Below are 20,339 nucleotides of genomic sequence, written 5' to 3'. Positions count from 1 at the left end.
ACATTTCCTAAAATTGAGTGCTTTTTTCATTATATATGCAAAGAAATTCTCTTAATTAAATCATCTGCATGTCCAGTTCAATTTATAAGTACTATCAGAATAATCATTAAATGATGTTGAAATTAAAGTTAAGGTGGTTTGATAATCCTGAGATCCAGGTTGTAATTTACATTTTGGATTAGCAAGTAAAGAAATAAATCAATATTAACCTTTTAAAGACAGGATGGCCATTATAGTGGTCATAGAGTCCTCTGTTTGAAAGAACGGGGTTGTCCACTTTAGTGGCCATGTCTTTTCCCCCCATTTTTCAGGCTGAAAGAGTGGGGTGAGATGTCAAATTTGACATCCCTGGTGTTTTAACCTCTTATCTCTTTCAAAGGTCTTTGTGTTAAGAATCCGGTTTTTCCCCTTTCAGTTCTTGTAGCTACATAGCTACAAGAATTCGTGATAACTGCGTTTGTAAATTGTAAACAGAGCCTTGCGTTGCTTTAGAATATTGCATATTTTCGTAAGTATTTTAGTAATTATTTTGACATTTTTCTAGCAATATGCCGGAAGAAATACGAAAATTTCTTCAAGAGCTTGATGATGAAATATATACACATACATATATCTGTATGTTTATACATGCATGCATATGTGTGTCAGTGTGTGTACATACGTGTCTGTATATACGTTATTCCCATTTAAGGGTATGCATGCTTTCTGCTTATCTGCACTTATACCATACAATATCAGTGCAGACATACATACTACATGGATAAGTAGGTATGCATTTCCATAAACAAATATAAATTCCCACGTACTTGTATACATGTACAAGCACTTTTTCTTACATTCTTATCAGTTCATTCTTAACAGTTCTGTCTGTCTGTATTTCCATATACAGTCAAAAGTCGTTAATCCGGACTTGTCAGGACTTCGGCGATTCCGGATTATAGATCATCAGTTTAAATCTGGTAAGATGGCGTGCAGAAATTATAAAATTAAAAATATGAAGCCATAATTTATGAAATAAAAAACAATTATGATCTAAAGGGTATCAAAATTTACAAAAAAAAAAAAAAGAAGTTTAATATTTATTTGTTTAAACATTTCTTTCAATGTAAGTTGTTTAAGTTGCTTCATTTTATGTGATAATACTTTCTCTTTAATTCTATAAACAGACATAATTTCTTGTTCAGTTACAAAGTTCCGCTGTTCAAATCCTATAATTGCTGTGTCGAGAATACCGACTAATTTGTCAATTGAAATTTTTTCGCTTTCAGTAACCTCTGTGTCACTTTCTTCACTATCGGAAGCGAATTATAATGACGAGGAATTTGATTTAAATCATATCAAAGATGGAGTACATCGAGATGAAATACTACATTTAGTAAGGAATTATAAGCCAAATAAAATAAAAACATCTGCCCTAAAGATAAGGATAGTGCTGACAGATCAACTTCCAATTCATTGTGCGCTGCGTCGTCCCCCGCTCCCCGCAGAGCAGCGTGAAATTGATAAACAGATTTTGGAATGGTTAGAGAAACAAAGGATATGGCTTTATCCTTTTTTTTTTTTTTTTTTTTTGCAGCAATTCCACTTTTTGTTTGATGGACATCGAAACATACTTTCGCTTTGTAGATCCTTTGGGAGCTCTAGCATCGGAAATTCTATTTGACATAATCGAAAGTTCAAGCTTACTTTTATAAAATTGTTCTAACAGTCTGCAAAAAAATGATAAGCCAGATCCAATTCGAAGATTAAGGAAAAACGCAATCTGCAACATTAACTGAAATAGATAACTAGATAATTTTAGCTTATACCGTCTGTTATACATTAAACGCGCATGCGTAAACGTATTATGCGCATGCGCACACTCATATGCACAGACGTAAAGGTCTTACGTTCATGCGTCTGTGCAACGCATGCGCTGAAAGTTTGTAGCTTTGAGGTCCGAATTAATGACTTTTGACTTTATATATGTTTATGCTGAAGTGACCTTCACACATGGAAGTTTACAGTGATAGTACTGTTATTCAGACAAATCACAAGAACATAAATATAAATTTTGTGTCAAAGAAACAACAGTAGTTTTACAATTTCAGTCTGAAACCTGGAAATCGTAAATACACTAAAACTAGTCAATCAGTTTGAAAGGTCATCTCTAGCCATTAGATTCCAGATGTACTGATGTACTGTTATTTTAAAAAGGTACCTCCGTATCAGTGTCTCAATTTCATGATCAAGTAATTTTGAAGTAAGATGTTCAGAATGGATTAGAGTAGCATTTGTGAAATTTCACTGTCGGTTAAGCTTTGAGAATACAAACAGGATGTAAAAGCTCTCAAATAATGTACAAATCATTGTTCTAAGACAACACATGTTCCCCATCTGAATTCCTGAACCTTGACCTTTTAAGTGATTGAATGCGTTTGTCATTCATTAGACATATATCTTGGCAACTACATTCAAGGACAAATTCCTGGAGGCATACCTTGGGCACTCAGTTATGAAATAGTTTCGATATGACAGCATAATGACTGAGGTGCTAATGAAACCAATGAATAGCTGCCAAATTTTTAGTAAAAAAGAGAAAAAACAGTTAATTCAATTGTGTCAGTATAGATTTCACATGACCTGACAATGAAGATTTTTTGAGTAACTGCAAGTAAAGATACTCGCTAATATATAGTAGAATTTAAATTCCAAAAATAAAAATATATCAAATAAATTATTTGATAATTCAGTTTGCATTTAGTGAATCAATGAATTAATTTTGGGTTAGCTTTTGTCTCAATGTGTTTGTCGTTGTGCAGGAAATTTGATTTAATTGTTGCTAAGATACTTACTATTATATTAATCTACTGAAGTTTGCTTCCTTGATTTTGTTTCTTATTTCATCATGTCTTTTACTGAAAGAATACAGACTTCATAAAATGATTCAACCATCTTATTATTTCCTAAGTTATAAACTAATAGTTTTAATTTTATATTTTTTGCACTAGAGGCGTGTATTTATCTTTAACTTAAAGCTCTTCATAATTGTTTTAAAGTTTATGTTGACGTCAGCGCTTAAATATTAACTCAGCTCTATGACTTCATTTTCTACATTTATATATTCATCTTTATGCACACTGCAATTAATATCACATTGCAATTAATATCACATTTCCTAAAATTGAGTGCTTTTTTCATTATATATGCAAAGAAATTCTCTTAATTAAATCATCTGCATGTCCAGTTCAATTTATAAGTACTATCAGAATAATCATTAAATGATGTTGAAATTAAAGTTAAGGTGGTTTGATAATCCTGAGATCCAGGTTGTAATTTACATTTTGGATTAGCAAGTAAAGAAATAAATCAATATTAACCTTTTAAAGACAGGATGGCCATTATAGTGGTCATAGAGTCCTCTGTTTGAAAGAACGGGGTTGTCCACTTTAGTGGCCATGTCTTTTCCCCCATTTTTCAGGCTGAAAGAGTGGGGTGAGATGTCAAATTTGACATCCCTGGTGTTTTAACCTCTTATCTCTTTCAAAGGTCTTTGTGTTAAGAATCCGGTTTTTCCCCTTTCAGTTCTTGTAGCTACATAGCTACAAGAATTCGTGATAACTGCGTTTGTAAATTGTAAACAGAGCCTTGCGTTGCTTTAGAATATTGCATATTTTCGTAAGTATTTTAGTAATTATTTTGACATTTTTCTAGCAATATGCCGGAAGAAATACGAAAATTTCTTCAAGAGCTTGATGATGAAATATATACACATACATATATCTGTATGTTTATACATGCATGCATATGTGTGTCAGTGTGTGTACATACGTGTCTGTATATACGTTATTCCCATTTAAGGGTATGCATGCTTTCTGCTTATCTGCACTTATACCATACAATATCAGTGCAGACATACATACTACATGGATAAGTAGGTATGCATTTCCATAAACAAATATAAATTCCCACGTACTTGTATACATGTACAAGCACTTTTTCTTACATTCTTATCAGTTCATTCTTAACAGTTCTGTCTGTCTGTATTTCCATATACAGTCAAAAGTCGTTAATCCGGACTTGTCAGGACTTCGGCGATTCCGGATTATAGATCATCAGTTTAAATCTGGTAAGATGGCGTGCAGAAATTATAAAATTAAAAATATGAAGCCATAATTTATGAAATAAAAAACAATTATGATCTAAAGGGTATCAAAATTTACAAAAAAAAAAAAAAGAAGTTTAATATTTATTTGTTTAAACATTTCTTTCAATGTAAGTTGTTTAAGTTGCTTCATTTTATGTGATAATACTTTCTCTTTAATTCTATAAACAGACATAATTTCTTGTTCAGTTACAAAGTTCCGCTGTTCAAATCCTATAATTGCTGTGTCGAGAATACCGACTAATTTGTCAATTGAAATTTTTTCGCTTTCAGTAACCTCTGTGTCACTTTCTTCACTATCGGAAGCGAATTATAATGACGAGGAATTTGATTTAAATCATATCAAAGATGGAGTACATCGAGATGAAATACTACATTTAGTAAGGAATTATAAGCCAAATAAAATAAAAACATCTGCCCTAAAGATAAGGATAGTGCTGACAGATCAACTTCCAATTCATTGTGCGCTGCGTCGTCCCCCGCTCCCCGCAGAGCAGCGTGAAATTGATAAACAGATTTTGGAATGGTTAGAGAAACAAAGGATATGGCTTTATCCTTTTTTTTTTTTTTTTTTTTTGCAGCAATTCCACTTTTTGTTTGATGGACATCGAAACATACTTTCGCTTTGTAGATCCTTTGGGAGCTCTAGCATCGGAAATTCTATTTGACATAATCGAAAGTTCAAGCTTACTTTTATAAAATTGTTCTAACAGTCTGCAAAAAAATGATAAGCCAGATCCAATTCGAAGATTAAGGAAAAACGCAATCTGCAACATTAACTGAAATAGATAACTAGATAATTTTAGCTTATACCGTCTGTTATACATTAAACGCGCATGCGTAAACGTATTATGCGCATGCGCACACTCATATGCACAGACGTAAAGGTCTTACGTTCATGCGTCTGTGCAACGCATGCGCTGAAAGTTTGTAGCTTTGAGGTCCGAATTAATGACTTTTGACTTTATATATGTTTATGCTGAAGTGACCTTCACACATGGAAGTTTACAGTGATAGTACTGTTATTCAGACAAATCACAAGAACATAAATATAAATTTTGTGTCAAAGAAACAACAGTAGTTTTACAATTTCAGTCTGAAACCTGGAAATCGTAAATACACTAAAACTAGTCAATCAGTTTGAAAGGTCATCTCTAGCCATTAGATTCCAGATGTACTGATGTACTGTTATTTTAAAAAGGTACCTCCGTATCAGTGTCTCAATTTCATGATCAAGTAATTTTGAAGTAAGATGTTCAGAATGGATTAGAGTAGCATTTGTGAAATTTCACTGTCGGTTAAGCTTTGAGAATACAAACAGGATGTAAAAGCTCTCAAATAATGTACAAATCATTGTTCTAAGACAACACATGTTCCCCATCTGAATTCCTGAACCTTGACCTTTTAAGTGATTGAATGCGTTTGTCATTCATTAGACATATATCTTGGCAACTACATTCAAGGACAAATTCCTGGAGGCATACCTTGGGCACTCAGTTATGAAATAGTTTCGATATGACAGCATAATGACTGAGGTGCTAATGAAACCAATGAATAGCTGCCAAATTTTTAGTAAAAAAGAGAAAAAACAGTTAATTCAATTGTGTCAGTATAGATTTCACATGACCTGACAATGAAGATTTTTTGAGTAACTGCAAGTAAAGATACTCGCTAATATATAGTAGAATTTAAATTCCAAAAATAAAAATATATCAAATAAATTATTTGATAATTCAGTTTGCATTTAGTGAATCAATGAATTAATTTTGGGTTAGCTTTTGTCTCAATGTGTTTGTCGTTGTGCAGGAAATTTGATTTAATTGTTGCTAAGATACTTACTATTATATTAATCTACTGAAGTTTGCTTCCTTGATTTTGTTTCTTATTTCATCATGTCTTTTACTGAAAGAATACAGACTTCATAAAATGATTCAACCATCTTATTATTTCCTAAGTTATAAACTAATAGTTTTAATTTTATATTTTTTGCACTAGAGGCGTGTATTTATCTTTAACTTAAAGCTCTTCATAATTGTTTTAAAGTTTATGTTGACGTCAGCGCTTAAATATTAACTCAGCTCTATGACTTCATTTTCTACATTTATATATTCATCTTTATGCACACTGCAATTAATATCACATTGCAATTAATATCACATTTCCTAAAATTGAGTGCTTTTTTCATTATATATGCAAAGAAATTCTCTTAATTAAATCATCTGCATGTCCAGTTCAATTTATAAGTACTATCAGAATAATCATTAAATGATGTTGAAATTAAAGTTAAGGTGGTTTGATAATCCTGAGATCCAGGTTGTAATTTACATTTTGGATTAGCAAGTAAAGAAATAAATCAATATTAACCTTTTAAAGACAGGATGGCCATTATAGTGGTCATAGAGTCCTCTGTTTGAAAGAACGGGGTTGTCCACTTTAGTGGCCATGTCTTTTCCCCCCATTTTTCAGGCTGAAAGAGTGGGGTGAGATGTCAAATTTGACATCCCTGGTGTTTTAACCTCTTATCTCTTTCAAAGGTCTTTGTGTTAAGAATCCGGTTTTTCCCCTTTCAGTTCTTGTAGCTACATAGCTACAAGAATTCGTGATAACTGCGTTTGTAAATTGTAAACAGAGCCTTGCGTTGCTTTAGAATATTGCATATTTTCGTAAGTATTTTAGTAATTATTTTGACATTTTTCTAGCAATATGCCGGAAGAAATACGAAAATTTCTTCAAGAGCTTGATGATGAAATATATACACATACATATATCTGTATGTTTATACATGCATGCATATGTGTGTCAGTGTGTGTACATACGTGTCTGTATATACGTTATTCCCATTTAAGGGTATGCATGCTTTCTGCTTATCTGCACTTATACCATATAATATCAGTGCAGACATACATACTACATGGATAAGTAGGTATGCATTTCCATAAACAAATATAAATTCCCACGTACTTGTATACATGTACAAGCACTTTTTCTTACATTCTTATCAGTTCATTCTTAACAGTTCTGTCTGTCTGTATTTCCATATACAGTCAAAAGTCGTTAATCCGGACTTGTCAGGACTTCGGCGATTCCGGATTATAGATCATCAGTTTAAATCTGGTAAGATGGCGTGCAGAAATTATAAAATTAAAAATATGAAGCCATAATTTATGAAATAAAAAACAATTATGATCTAAAGGGTATCAAAATTTACAAAAAAAAAAAAAAGAAGTTTAATATTTATTTGTTTAAACATTTCTTTCAATGTAAGTTGTTTAAGTTGCTTCATTTTATGTGATAATACTTTCTCTTTAATTCTATAAACAGACATAATTTCTTGTTCAGTTACAAAGTTCCGCTGTTCAAATCCTATAATTGCTGTGTTGAGAATACCGACTAATTTGTCAATTGAAATTTTTTCGCTTTCAGTAACCTCTGTGTCACTTTCTTCACTATCGGAAGCGAATTATAATGACGAGGAATTTGATTTAAATCATATCAAAGATGGAGTACATCGAGATGAAATACTACATTTAGTAAGGAATTATAAGCCAAATAAAATAAAAACATCTGCCCTAAAGATAAGGATAGTGCTGACAGATCAACTTCCAATTCATTGTGCGCTGCGTCGTCCCCCGCTCCCCGCAGAGCAGCGTGAAATTGATAAACAGATTTTGGAATGGTTAGAGAAACAAAGGATATGGCTTTATCCTTTTTTTTTTTTTTTTTTTTTTTTGCAGCAATTCCACTTTTTGTTTGATGGACATCGAAACATACTTTCGCTTTGTAGATCCTTTGGGAGCTCTAGCATCGGAAATTCTATTTGACATAATCGAAAGTTCAAGCTTACTTTTATAAAATTGTTCTAACAGTCTGCAAAAAAATGATAAGCCAGATCCAATTCGAAGATTAAGGAAAAACGCAATCTGCAACATTAACTGAAATAGATAACTAGATAATTTTAGCTTATACCGTCTGTTATACATTAAACGCGCATGCGTAAACGTATTATGCGCATGCGCACACTCATATGCACAGACGTAAAGGTCTTACGTTCATGCGTCTGTGCAACGCATGCGCTGAAAGTTTGTAGCTTTGAGGTCCGAATTAATGACTTTTGACTTTATATATGTTTATGCTGAAGTGACCTTCACACATGGAAGTTTACAGTGATAGTACTGTTATTCAGACAAATCACAAGAACATAAATATAAATTTTGTGTCAAAGAAACAACAGTAGTTTTACAATTTCAGTCTGAAACCTGGAAATCGTAAATACACTAAAACTAGTCAATCAGTTTGAAAGGTCATCTCTAGCCATTAGATTCCAGATGTACTGATGTACTGTTATTTTAAAAAGGTACCTCCGTATCAGTATCTCAATTTCATGATCAAGTAATTTTGAAGTAAGATGTTCAGAATGGATTAGAGTAGCATTTGTGAAATTTCACTGTCGGTTAAGCTTTGAGAATACAAACAGGATGTAAAAGCTCTCAAATAATGTACAAATCATTGTTCTAAGACAACACATGTTCCCCATCTGAATTCCTGAACCTTGACCTTTTAAGTGATTGAATGCGTTTGTCATTCATTAGACATATATCTTGGCAACTACATTCAAGGACAAATTCCTGGAGGCATACCTTGGGCACTCAGTTATGAAATAGTTTCGATATGACAGCATAATGACTGAGGTGCTAATGAAACCAATGAATAGCTGCCAAATTTTTAGTAAAAAAGAGAAAAAACAGTTAATTCAATTGTGTCAGTATAGATTTCACATGACCTGACAATGAAGATTTTTTGAGTAACTGCAAGTAAAGATACTCGCTAATATATAGTAGAATTTAAATTCCAAAAATAAAAATATATCAAATAAATTATTTGATAATTCAGTTTGCATTTAGTGAATCAATGAATTAATTTTGGGTTAGCTTTTGTCTCAATGTGTTTGTCGTTGTGCAGGAAATTTGATTTAATTGTTGCTAAGATACTTACTATTATATTAATCTACTGAAGTTTGCTTCCTTGATTTTGTTTCTTATTTCATCATGTCTTTTACTGAAAGAATACAGACTTCATAAAATGATTCAACCATCTTATTATTTCCTAAGTTATAAACTAATAGTTTTAATTTTATATTTTTTGCACTAGAGGCGTGTATTTATCTTTAACTTAAAGCTCTTCATAATTGTTTTAAAGTTTATGTTGACGTCAGCGCTTAAATATTAACTCAGCTCTATGACTTCATTTTCTACATTTATATATTCATCTTTATGCACACTGCAATTAATATCACATTGCAATTAATATCACATTTCCTAAAATTGAGTGCTTTTTTCATTATATATGCAAAGAAATTCTCTTAATTAAATCATCTGCATGTCCAGTTCAATTTATAAGTACTATCAGAATAATCATTAAATGATGTTGAAATTAAAGTTAAGGTGGTTTGATAATCCTGAGATCCAGGTTGTAATTTACATTTTGGATTAGCAAGTAAAGAAATAAATCAATATTAACCTTTTAAAGACAGGATGGCCATTATAGTGGTCATAGAGTCCTCTGTTTGAAAGAACGGGGTTGTCCACTTTAGTGGCCATGTCTTTTCCCCCCATTTTTCAGGCTGAAAGAGTGGGGTGAGATGTCAAATTTGACATCCCTGGTGTTTTAACCTCTTATCTCTTTCAAAGGTCTTTGTGTTAAGAATCCGGTTTTTCCCCTTTCAGTTCTTGTAGCTACATAGCTACAAGAATTCGTGATAACTGCGTTTGTAAATTGTAAACAGAGCCTTGCGTTGCTTTAGAATATTGCATATTTTCGTAAGTATTTTAGTAATTATTTTGACATTTTTCTAGCAATATGCCGGAAGAAATACGAAAATTTCTTCAAGAGCTTGATGATGAAATATATACACATACATATATCTGTATGTTTATACATGCATGCATATGTGTGTCAGTGTGTGTACATACGTGTCTGTATATACGTTATTCCCATTTAAGGGTATGCATGCTTTCTGCTTATCTGCACTTATACCATACAATATCAGTGCAGACATACATACTACATGGATAAGTAGGTATGCATTTCCATAAACAAATATAAATTCCCACGTACTTGTATACATGTACAAGCACTTTTTCTTACATTCTTATCAGTTCATTCTTAACAGTTCTGTCTGTCTGTATTTCCATATACAGTCAAAAGTCGTTAATCCGGACTTGTCAGGACTTCGGCGATTCCGGATTATAGATCATCAGTTTAAATCTGGTAAGATGGCGTGCAGAAATTATAAAATTAAAAATATGAAGCCATAATTTATGAAATAAAAAACAATTATGATCTAAAGGGTATCAAAATTTACAAAAAAAAAAAAAAAAAGAAGTTTAATATTTATTTGTTTAAACATTTCTTTCAATGTAAGTTGTTTAAGTTGCTTCATTTTATGTGATAATACTTTCTCTTTAATTCTATAAACAGACATAATTTCTTGTTCAGTTACAAAGTTCCGCTGTTCAAATCCTATAATTGCTGTGTCGAGAATACCGACTAATTTGTCAATTGAAATTTTTTCGCTTTCAGTAACCTCTGTGTCACTTTCTTCACTATCGGAAGCGAATTATAATGACGAGGAATTTGATTTAAATCATATCAAAGATGGAGTACATCGAGATGAAATACTACATTTAGTAAGGAATTATAAGCCAAATAAAATAAAAACATCTGCCCTAAAGATAAGGATAGTGCTGACAGATCAACTTCCAATTCATTGTGCGCTGCGTCGTCCCCCGCTCCCCGCAGAGCAGCGTGAAATTGATAAACAGATTTTGGAATGGTTAGAGAAACAAAGGATATGGCTTTATCCTTTTTTTTTTTTTTTTTTTTTTTTTTGCAGCAATTCCACTTTTTGTTTGATGGACATCGAAACATACTTTCGCTTTGTAGATCCTTTGGGAGCTCTAGCATCGGAAATTCTATTTGACATAATCGAAAGTTCAAGCTTACTTTTATAAAATTGTTCTAACAGTCTGCAAAAAAATGATAAGCCAGATCCAATTCGAAGATTAAGGAAAAACGCAATCTGCAACATTAACTGAAATAGATAACTAGATAATTTTAGCTTATACCGTCTGTTATACATTAAACGCGCATGCGTAAACGTATTATGCGCATGCGCACACTCATATGCACAGACGTAAAGGTCTTACGTTCATGCGTCTGTGCAACGCATGCGCTGAAAGTTTGTAGCTTTGAGGTCCGAATTAATGACTTTTGACTTTATATATGTTTATGCTGAAGTGACCTTCACACATGGAAGTTTACAGTGATAGTACTGTTATTCAGACAAATCACAAGAACATAAATATAAATTTTGTGTCAAAGAAACAACAGTAGTTTTACAATTTCAGTCTGAAACCTGGAAATCGTAAATACACTAAAACTAGTCAATCAGTTTGAAAGGTCATCTCTAGCCATTAGATTCCAGATGTACTGATGTACTGTTATTTTAAAAAGGTACCTCCGTATCAGTGTCTCAATTTCATGATCAAGTAATTTTGAAGTAAGATGTTCAGAATGGATTAGAGTAGCATTTGTGAAATTTCACTGTCGGTTAAGCTTTGAGAATACAAACAGGATGTAAAAGCTCTCAAATAATGTACAAATCATTGTTCTAAGACAACACATGTTCCCCATCTGAATTCCTGAACCTTGACCTTTTAAGTGATTGAATGCGTTTGTCATTCATTAGACATATATCTTGGCAACTACATTCAAGGACAAATTCCTGGAGGCATACCTTGGGCACTCAGTTATGAAATAGTTTCGATATGACAGCATAATGACTGAGGTGCTAATGAAACCAATGAATAGCTGCCAAATTTTTAGTAAAAAAGAGAAAAAACAGTTAATTCAATTGTGTCAGTATAGATTTCACATGACCTGACAATGAAGATTTTTTGAGTAACTGCAAGTAAAGATACTCGCTAATATATAGTAGAATTTAAATTCCAAAAATAAAAATATATCAAATAAATTATTTGATAATTCAGTTTGCATTTAGTGAATCAATGAATTAATTTTGGGTTAGCTTTTGTCTCAATGTGTTTGTCGTTGTGCAGGAAATTTGATTTAATTGTTGCTAAGATACTTACTATTATATTAATCTACTGAAGTTTGCTTCCTTGATTTTGTTTCTTATTTCATCATGTCTTTTACTGAAAGAATACAGACTTCATAAAATGATTCAACCATCTTATTATTTCCTAAGTTATAAACTAATAGTTTTAATTTTATATTTTTTGCACTAGAGGCGTGTATTTATCTTTAACTTAAAGCTCTTCATAATTGTTTTAAAGTTTATGTTGACGTCAGCGCTTAAATATTAACTCAGCTCTATGACTTCATTTTCTACATTTATATATTCATCTTTATGCACACTGCAATTAATATCACATTGCAATTAATATCACATTTCCTAAAATTGAGTGCTTTTTTCATTATATATGCAAAGAAATTCTCTTAATTAAATCATCTGCATGTCCAGTTCAATTTATAAGTACTATCAGAATAATCATTAAATGATGTTGAAATTAAAGTTAAGGTGGTTTGATAATCCTGAGATCCAGGTTGTAATTTACATTTTGGATTAGCAAGTAAAGAAATAAATCAATATTAACCTTTTAAAGACAGGATGGCCATTATAGTGGTCATAGAGTCCTCTGTTTGAAAGAACGGGGTTGTCCACTTTAGTGGCCATGTCTTTTCCCCCCATTTTTCAGGCTGAAAGAGTGGGGTGAGATGTCAAATTTGACATCCCTGGTGTTTTAACCTCTTATCTCTTTCAAAGGTCTTTGTGTTAAGAATCCGGTTTTTCCCCTTTCAGTTCTTGTAGCTACATAGCTACAAGAATTCGTGATAACTGCGTTTGTAAATTGTAAACAGAGCCTTGCGTTGCTTTAGAATATTGCATATTTTCGTAAGTATTTTAGTAATTATTTTGACATTTTTCTAGCAATATGCCGGAAGAAATACGAAAATTTCTTCAAGAGCTTGATGATGAAATATATACACATACATATATCTGTATGTTTATACATGCATGCATATGTGTGTCAGTGTGTGTACATACGTGTCTGTATATACGTTATTCCCATTTAAGGGTATGCATGCTTTCTGCTTATCTGCACTTATACCATATAATATCAGTGCAGACATACATACTACATGGATAAGTAGGTATGCATTTCCATAAACAAATATAAATTCCCACGTACTTGTATACATGTACAAGCACTTTTTCTTACATTCTTATCAGTTCATTCTTAACAGTTCTGTCTGTCTGTATTTCCATATACAGTCAAAAGTCGTTAATCCGGACTTGTCAGGACTTCGGCGATTCCGGATTATAGATCATCAGTTTAAATCTGGTAAGATGGCGTGCAGAAATTATAAAATTAAAAATATGAAGCCATAATTTATGAAATAAAAAACAATTATGATCTAAAGGGTATCAAAATTTACAAAAAAAAAAAAAAAGAAGTTTAATATTTATTTGTTTAAACATTTCTTTCAATGTAAGTTGTTTAAGTTGCTTCATTTTATGTGATAATACTTTCTCTTTAATTCTATAAACAGACATAATTTCTTGTTCAGTTACAAAGTTCCGCTGTTCAAATCCTATAATTGCTGTGTTGAGAATACCGACTAATTTGTCAATTGAAATTTTTTCGCTTTCAGTAACCTCTGTGTCACTTTCTTCACTATCGGAAGCGAATTATAATGACGAGGAATTTGATTTAAATCATATCAAAGATGGAGTACATCGAGATGAAATACTACATTTAGTAAGGAATTATAAGCCAAATAAAATAAAAACATCTGCCCTAAAGATAAGGATAGTGCTGACAGATCAACTTCCAATTCATTGTGCGCTGCGTCGTCCCCCGCTCCCCGCAGAGCAGCGTGAAATTGATAAACAGATTTTGGAATGGTTAGAGAAACAAAGGATATGGCTTTATCCGTTTTTTTTTTTTTGCAGCAATTCCACTTTTTGTTTGATGGACATCGAAACATACTTTCGCTTTGTAGATCCTTTGGGAGCTCTAGCATCGGAAATTCTATTTGACATAATCGAAAGTTCAAGCTTACTTTTATAAAATTGTTCTAACAGTCTGCAAAAAAATGATAAGCCAGATCCAATTCGAAGATTAAGGAAAAACGCAATCTGCAACATTAACTGAAATAGATAACTAGATAATTTTAGCTTATACCGTCTGTTATACATTAAACGCGCATGCGTAAACGTATTATGCGCATGCGCACACTCATATGCACAGACGTAAAGGTCTTACGTTCATGCGTCTGTGCAACGCATGCGCTGAAAGTTTGTAGCTTTGAGGTCCGAATTAATGACTTTTGACTTTATATATGTTTATGCTGAAGTGACCTTCACACATGGAAGTTTACAGTGATAGTACTGTTATTCAGACAAATCACAAGAACATAAATATAAATTTTGTGTCAAAGAAACAACAGTAGTTTTACAATTTCAGTCTGAAACCTGGAAATCGTAAATACACTAAAACTAGTCAATCAGTTTGAAAGGTCATCTCTAGCCATTAGATTCCAGATGTACTGATGTACTGTTATTTTAAAAAGGTACCTCCGTATCAGTATCTCAATTTCATGATCAAGTAATTTTGAAGTAAGATGTTCAGAATGGATTAGAGTAGCATTTGTGAAATTTCACTGTCGGTTAAGCTTTGAGAATACAAACAGGATGTAAAAGCTCTCAAATAATGTACAAATCATTGTTCTAAGACAACACATGTTCCCCATCTGAATTCCTGAACCTTGACCTTTTAAGTGATTGAATGCGTTTGTCATTCATTAGACATATATCTTGGCAACTACATTCAAGGACAAATTCCTGGAGGCATACCTTGGGCACTCAGTTATGAAATAGTTTCGATATGACAGCATAATGACTGAGGTGCTAATGAAACCAATGAATAGCTGCCAAATTTTTAGTAAAAAAGAGAAAAAACAGTTAATTCAATTGTGTCAGTATAGATTTCACATGACCTGACAATGAAGATTTTTTGAGTAACTGCAAGTAAAGATACTCGCTAATATATAGTAGAATTTAAATTCCAAAAATAAAAATATATCAAATAAATTATTTGATAATTCAGTTTGCATTTAGTGAATCAATGAATTAATTTTGGGTTAGCTTTTGTCTCAATGTGTTTGTCGTTGTGCAGGAAATTTGATTTAATTGTTGCTAAGATACTTACTATTATATTAATCTACTGAAGTTTGCTTCCTTGATTTTGTTTCTTATTTCATCATGTCTTTTACTGAAAGAATACAGACTTCATAAAATGATTCAACCATCTTATTATTTCCTAAGTTATAAACTAATAGTTTTAATTTTATATTTTTTGCACTAGAGGCGTGTATTTATCTTTAACTTAAAGCTCTTCATAATTGTTTTAAAGTTTATGTTGACGTCAGCGCTTAAATATTAACTCAGCTCTATGACTTCATTTTCTACATTTATATATTCATCTTTATGCACACTGCAATTAATATCACATTGCAATTAATATCACATTTCCTAAAATTGAGTGCTTTTTTCATTATATATGCAAAGAAATTCTCTTAATTAAATCATCTGCATGTCCAGTTCAATTTATAAGTACTATCAGAATAATCATTAAATGATGTTGAAATTAAAGTTAAGGTGGTTTGATAATCCTGAGATCCAGGTTGTAATTTACATTTTGGATTAGCAAGTAAAGAAATAAATCAATATTAACCTTTTAAAGACAGGATGGCCATTATAGTGGTCATAGAGTCCTCTGTTTGAAAGAACGGGGTTGTCCACTTTAGTGGCCATGTCTTTTCCCCCCATTTTTCAGGCTGAAAGAGTGGGGTGAGATGTCAAATTTGACATCCCTGGTGTTTTAACCTCTTATCTCTTTCAAAGGTCTTTGTGTTAAGAATCCGGTTTTTCCCCTTTCAGTTCTTGTAGCTACATAGCTACAAGAATTCGTGATAACTGCGTTTGTAAATTGTAAACAGAGCCTTGCGTTGCTTTAGAATATTGCATATTTTCGTAAGTATTTTAGTAATTATTTTGACATTTTTCTAGCAATATGCCGGAAGAAATACGAAAATTTCTTCAAGAGCTTGATGATGAAATATATACACATACATATATCTGTATGTTTATACATGCATGCATATGTGTGTCAGTGTGTGTACATACGTGTCTGTATATACGTTATTCCCATTTAAGGGTATGCATGCTTTCTGCTTATCTGCACTTATACCATATAATATCAGTGCAGACATACATACTACATGGATAAGTAGGTATGCATTTCCATAAACAAATATAAATTCCCACGTACTTGTATACATGTACAAGCACTTTTTCTTACATTCTTATCAGTTCATTCTTAACAGTTCTGTCTGTCTGTATTTCCATATACAGTCAAAAGTCGTTAATCCGGACTTGTCAGGACTTCGGCGATTCCGGATTATAGATCATCAGTTTAAATCTGGTAAGATGGCGTGCAGAAATTATAAAATTAAAAATATGAAGCCATAATTTATGAAATAAAAAACAATTATGATCTAAAGGGTATCAAAATTTACAAAAAAAAAAAAAAGAAGTTTAATATTTATTTGTTTAAACATTTCTTTCAATGTAAGTTGTTTAAGTTGCTTCATTTTATGTGATAATACTTTCTCTTTAATTCTATAAACAGACATAATTTCTTGTTCAGTTACAAAGTTCCGCTGTTCAAATCCTATAATTGCTGTGTCGAGAATACCGACTAATTTGTCAATTGAAATTTTTTCGCTTTCAGTAACCTCTGTGTCACTTTCTTCACTATCGAAAGCGAATTATAATGACGAGGAATTTGATTTAAATCATATCAAAGATGGAGTACATCGAGATGAAATACTACATTTAGTAAGGAATTATAAGCCAAATAAAATAAAAACATCTGCCCTAAAGATAAGGATAGTGCTGACAGATCAACTTCCAATTCATTGTGCGCTGCGTCGTCCCCCCCTCCCCGCAGAGCAGCGTGAAATTGATAAACAGATTTTGGAATGGTTAGAGAAACAAAGGATATGGCTTTATCCGTTTTTTTTTTTTTTTTTTTTTTTGCAGCAATTCCACTTTTTGTTTGATGGACATCGAAACATACTTTCGCTTTGTAGATCCTTTGGGAGCTCTAGCATCGGAAATTCTATTTGACATAATCGAAAGTTCAAGCTTACTTTTATAAAATTGTTCTAACAGTCTGCAAAAAAATGATAAGCCAGATCCAATTCGAAGATTAAGGAAAAACGCAATCTGCAACATTAACTGAAATAGATAACTAGATAATTTTAGCTTATACCGTCTGTTATACATTAAACGCGCATGCGTAAACGTATTATGCGCATGCGCACACTCATATGCACAGACGTAAAGGTCTTACGTGCATGCGTCTGTGCAACGCATGCGCTGAAAGTTTGTAGCTTTGAGGTCCGAATTAATGACTTTTGACTTTATATATGTTTATGCTGAAGTGACCTTCACACATGGAAGTTTACAGTGATAGTACTGTTATTCAGACAAATCACAAGAACATAAATATAAATTTTGTGTCAAAGAAACAACAGTAGTTTTACAATTTCAGTCTGAAACCTGGAAATCGTAAATACACTAAAACTAGTCAATCAGTTTGAAAGGTCATCTCTAGCCATTAGATTCCAGATGTACTGATGTACTGTTATTTTAAAAAGGTACCTCCGTATCAGTGTCTCAATTTCATGATCAAATAATTTTGAAGTAAGATGTTCAGAATGGATTAGAGTAGCATTTGTGAAATTTCACTGTCGGTTAAGCTTTGAGAATACAAACAGGATGTAAAAGCTCTCAAATAATGTACAAATCATTGTTCTAAGACAACACATGTTCCCCATCTGAATTCCTGAACCTTGACCTTTTAAGTGATTGAATGCGTTTGTCATTCATTAGACATATATCTTGGCAACTACATTCAAGGACAAATTCCTGGAGGCATACCTTGGGCACTCAGTTATGAAATAGTTTCGATATGACAGCATAATGACTGAGGTGCTAATGAAACCAATCAATAGCTGCCAAATTTTTAGTAAAAAAGAGAAAAAACAGTTAATTCAATTGTGTCAGTATAGATTTCACATGACCTGACAATGAAGATTTTTTGAGTAACTGCAAGTAAAGATACTTGCTAATATATAGTAGAATTTAAATTCCACCATATAAAATATGCCACCGTGGTTGATGTCAAAACTGTTACAAAGACAGTCTGGAGTTGAAACGAACTGGTTTAAACAATAGAGGAAATAGAAAAATTCACATGGGATGACGATTTCAAACAGGAGAGAATTTTGCTGACCGAGCACCCGAAATTATCTGGAAATTTCTCTTAATGTGCTAAGTTATGTAGCATAATATAGAATAACAGAATACCGTATTGATGACAACAACTAATTATCATGTAACTTTTGTCCCTTAGTTTTTGAAGAGACTATGCATAACAAACAATTTTCCCTTCAATTTGAAAAATTCTTTGCACTAAGAAGTTACCTAAATTTTGATACCCGAGTGAATACGTTAACTTAGTGAGGCTGGGAATTTAATTTTAGACAAATGGGAAAAAAAAAAAGGCAAATGGAATTTACATTTTGAATTATAGGTTTGCATACTAAATAATTTGACATTTTTAATGACTTAAATTCATTCTATTAGTAATACTTGAAATATATCACTTACTAATTTTCAGTAAACAGTATAAAACAGTACATGATTATATAATTTTTTTTTTCAAATTTTTAAAACTAAAATATTCTAAAAAACAGTTTTTGAGCGTCTATTTTATTATGCATTAATTTTTGAAAAGAACTGAATTTTAATTAGTAGCACTTATGTAGTTGGACATTGCAATACTAACAGTCTACAATAAAATAAAATTATTTTTATTTAAACTAGTTATATTCTAATTTGTTGAAAGTTTCCTCCTTAAATAGTATGTTATCAAGCAGATTTTTAACAGTTTTGTAAAATTAAAATTTCATTATGCCTATAGAGCATAATTTTTAACAGTTCCACTGAAGTTTAATTTTTAATTCATTTCTATAGCTTTAAGCGTTTTTTTAATTATTCCGTGTATGGAAGAAAGTTCAAAGATAATATATGCCAAAACAAATTTAAAATTATAAGGACATTTAACAGTAAAAAAAAAAAAAAAAAAGACTGAGATGAAGACTAGTTAAATTTTAAATTGTCCAAGGAAGTGATCAAATAGTTGAAACGTTTTTTTGACATAACATTAATATAAAGATACAATAGAAATAATTATTGTAGGCACTTAGTAAAGACACAGAGTTTTGCAGTGTAATTTAAAATTCAAACCAAAATTTTATTAAAACAAAAGTAACGTCCTATAATATAAAGAATGGCATTTTCTGCAACGGAGGTTTACGCATTTTCCAGTATTTTCAATCCGGAACAACTGTAATTTTGAAATTTTTCCTCAGTGACAAAAAGCATCTTGAAGTCTGGTCCTTACATTTCCCTTCCTTTTGCGACATAGATGCACCCCTCTGAGAATACATTAAACTACACAAAAGAATCTTTGTTGCAAAAAGGAGGTGATTTCTTAAAGGGGGGAAAGCATTCGGCTCAAGATTCCCTGTTCTTTCAAGGCTTTTACTGCTACCAAAGCCCCAGCCTCAAAAGGTTAAAAATACTTTGGCTGGCATGGGTGCTGTTTCCATATTGATTTCTTATATGTTACTAGTTATGCAAACAGAAAATGAAAAATCTAGTATAAATAGTATAGAAATGTGATGAATCTTTTACAAACTGTACTGCATCTTAAATGTTTCAGGGGTTCCCTTGGAAATGAAATTTGAAGTTCTTATGCTTCCTGCCCTTATCACTAACTTCTCAATAGATAATAATAATAATAATAATAATAATAAAAATCATAGACAGTATAATTATTAGTACCAATGTTTATATTACCAGAAATAATGGGTCAGAGATTCTACTGCAGTTTTAGTCAAAATTTTCATGTAAAAAGCATGGCTGAAAAAAATTAGAAATTTATGTAAATTTGTTGTCGTTTTTTCCTAATCTTAG

The 20,339-nt window shown here is 31.9% G+C and overlaps 1 protein-coding gene across 2 annotated transcripts in view; it reads left to right on the top strand.

The window, feature by feature from the left end:
• The window catches only part of LOC118183873 (uncharacterized), a 51,631-nt gene that overhangs the window by 26,378 nt on the left and 4,914 nt on the right, over positions 1-20,339 (top strand). The gene's annotated exons all lie outside the window — the stretch shown is intronic.

The sequence above is a fragment of the Stegodyphus dumicola genome, chromosome 9 (assembly GCF_044657685.1).
Source record: "Stegodyphus dumicola isolate Sdum_Otavi_A_Nest chromosome 9, ASM4465768v1".
Lineage (NCBI taxonomy): Eukaryota > Metazoa > Arthropoda > Arachnida > Araneae > Eresidae > Stegodyphus > Stegodyphus dumicola.
Note: the sequence above shows the minus strand (reverse complement) of the source record. Positions and strands in the feature narration are given on the sequence as shown.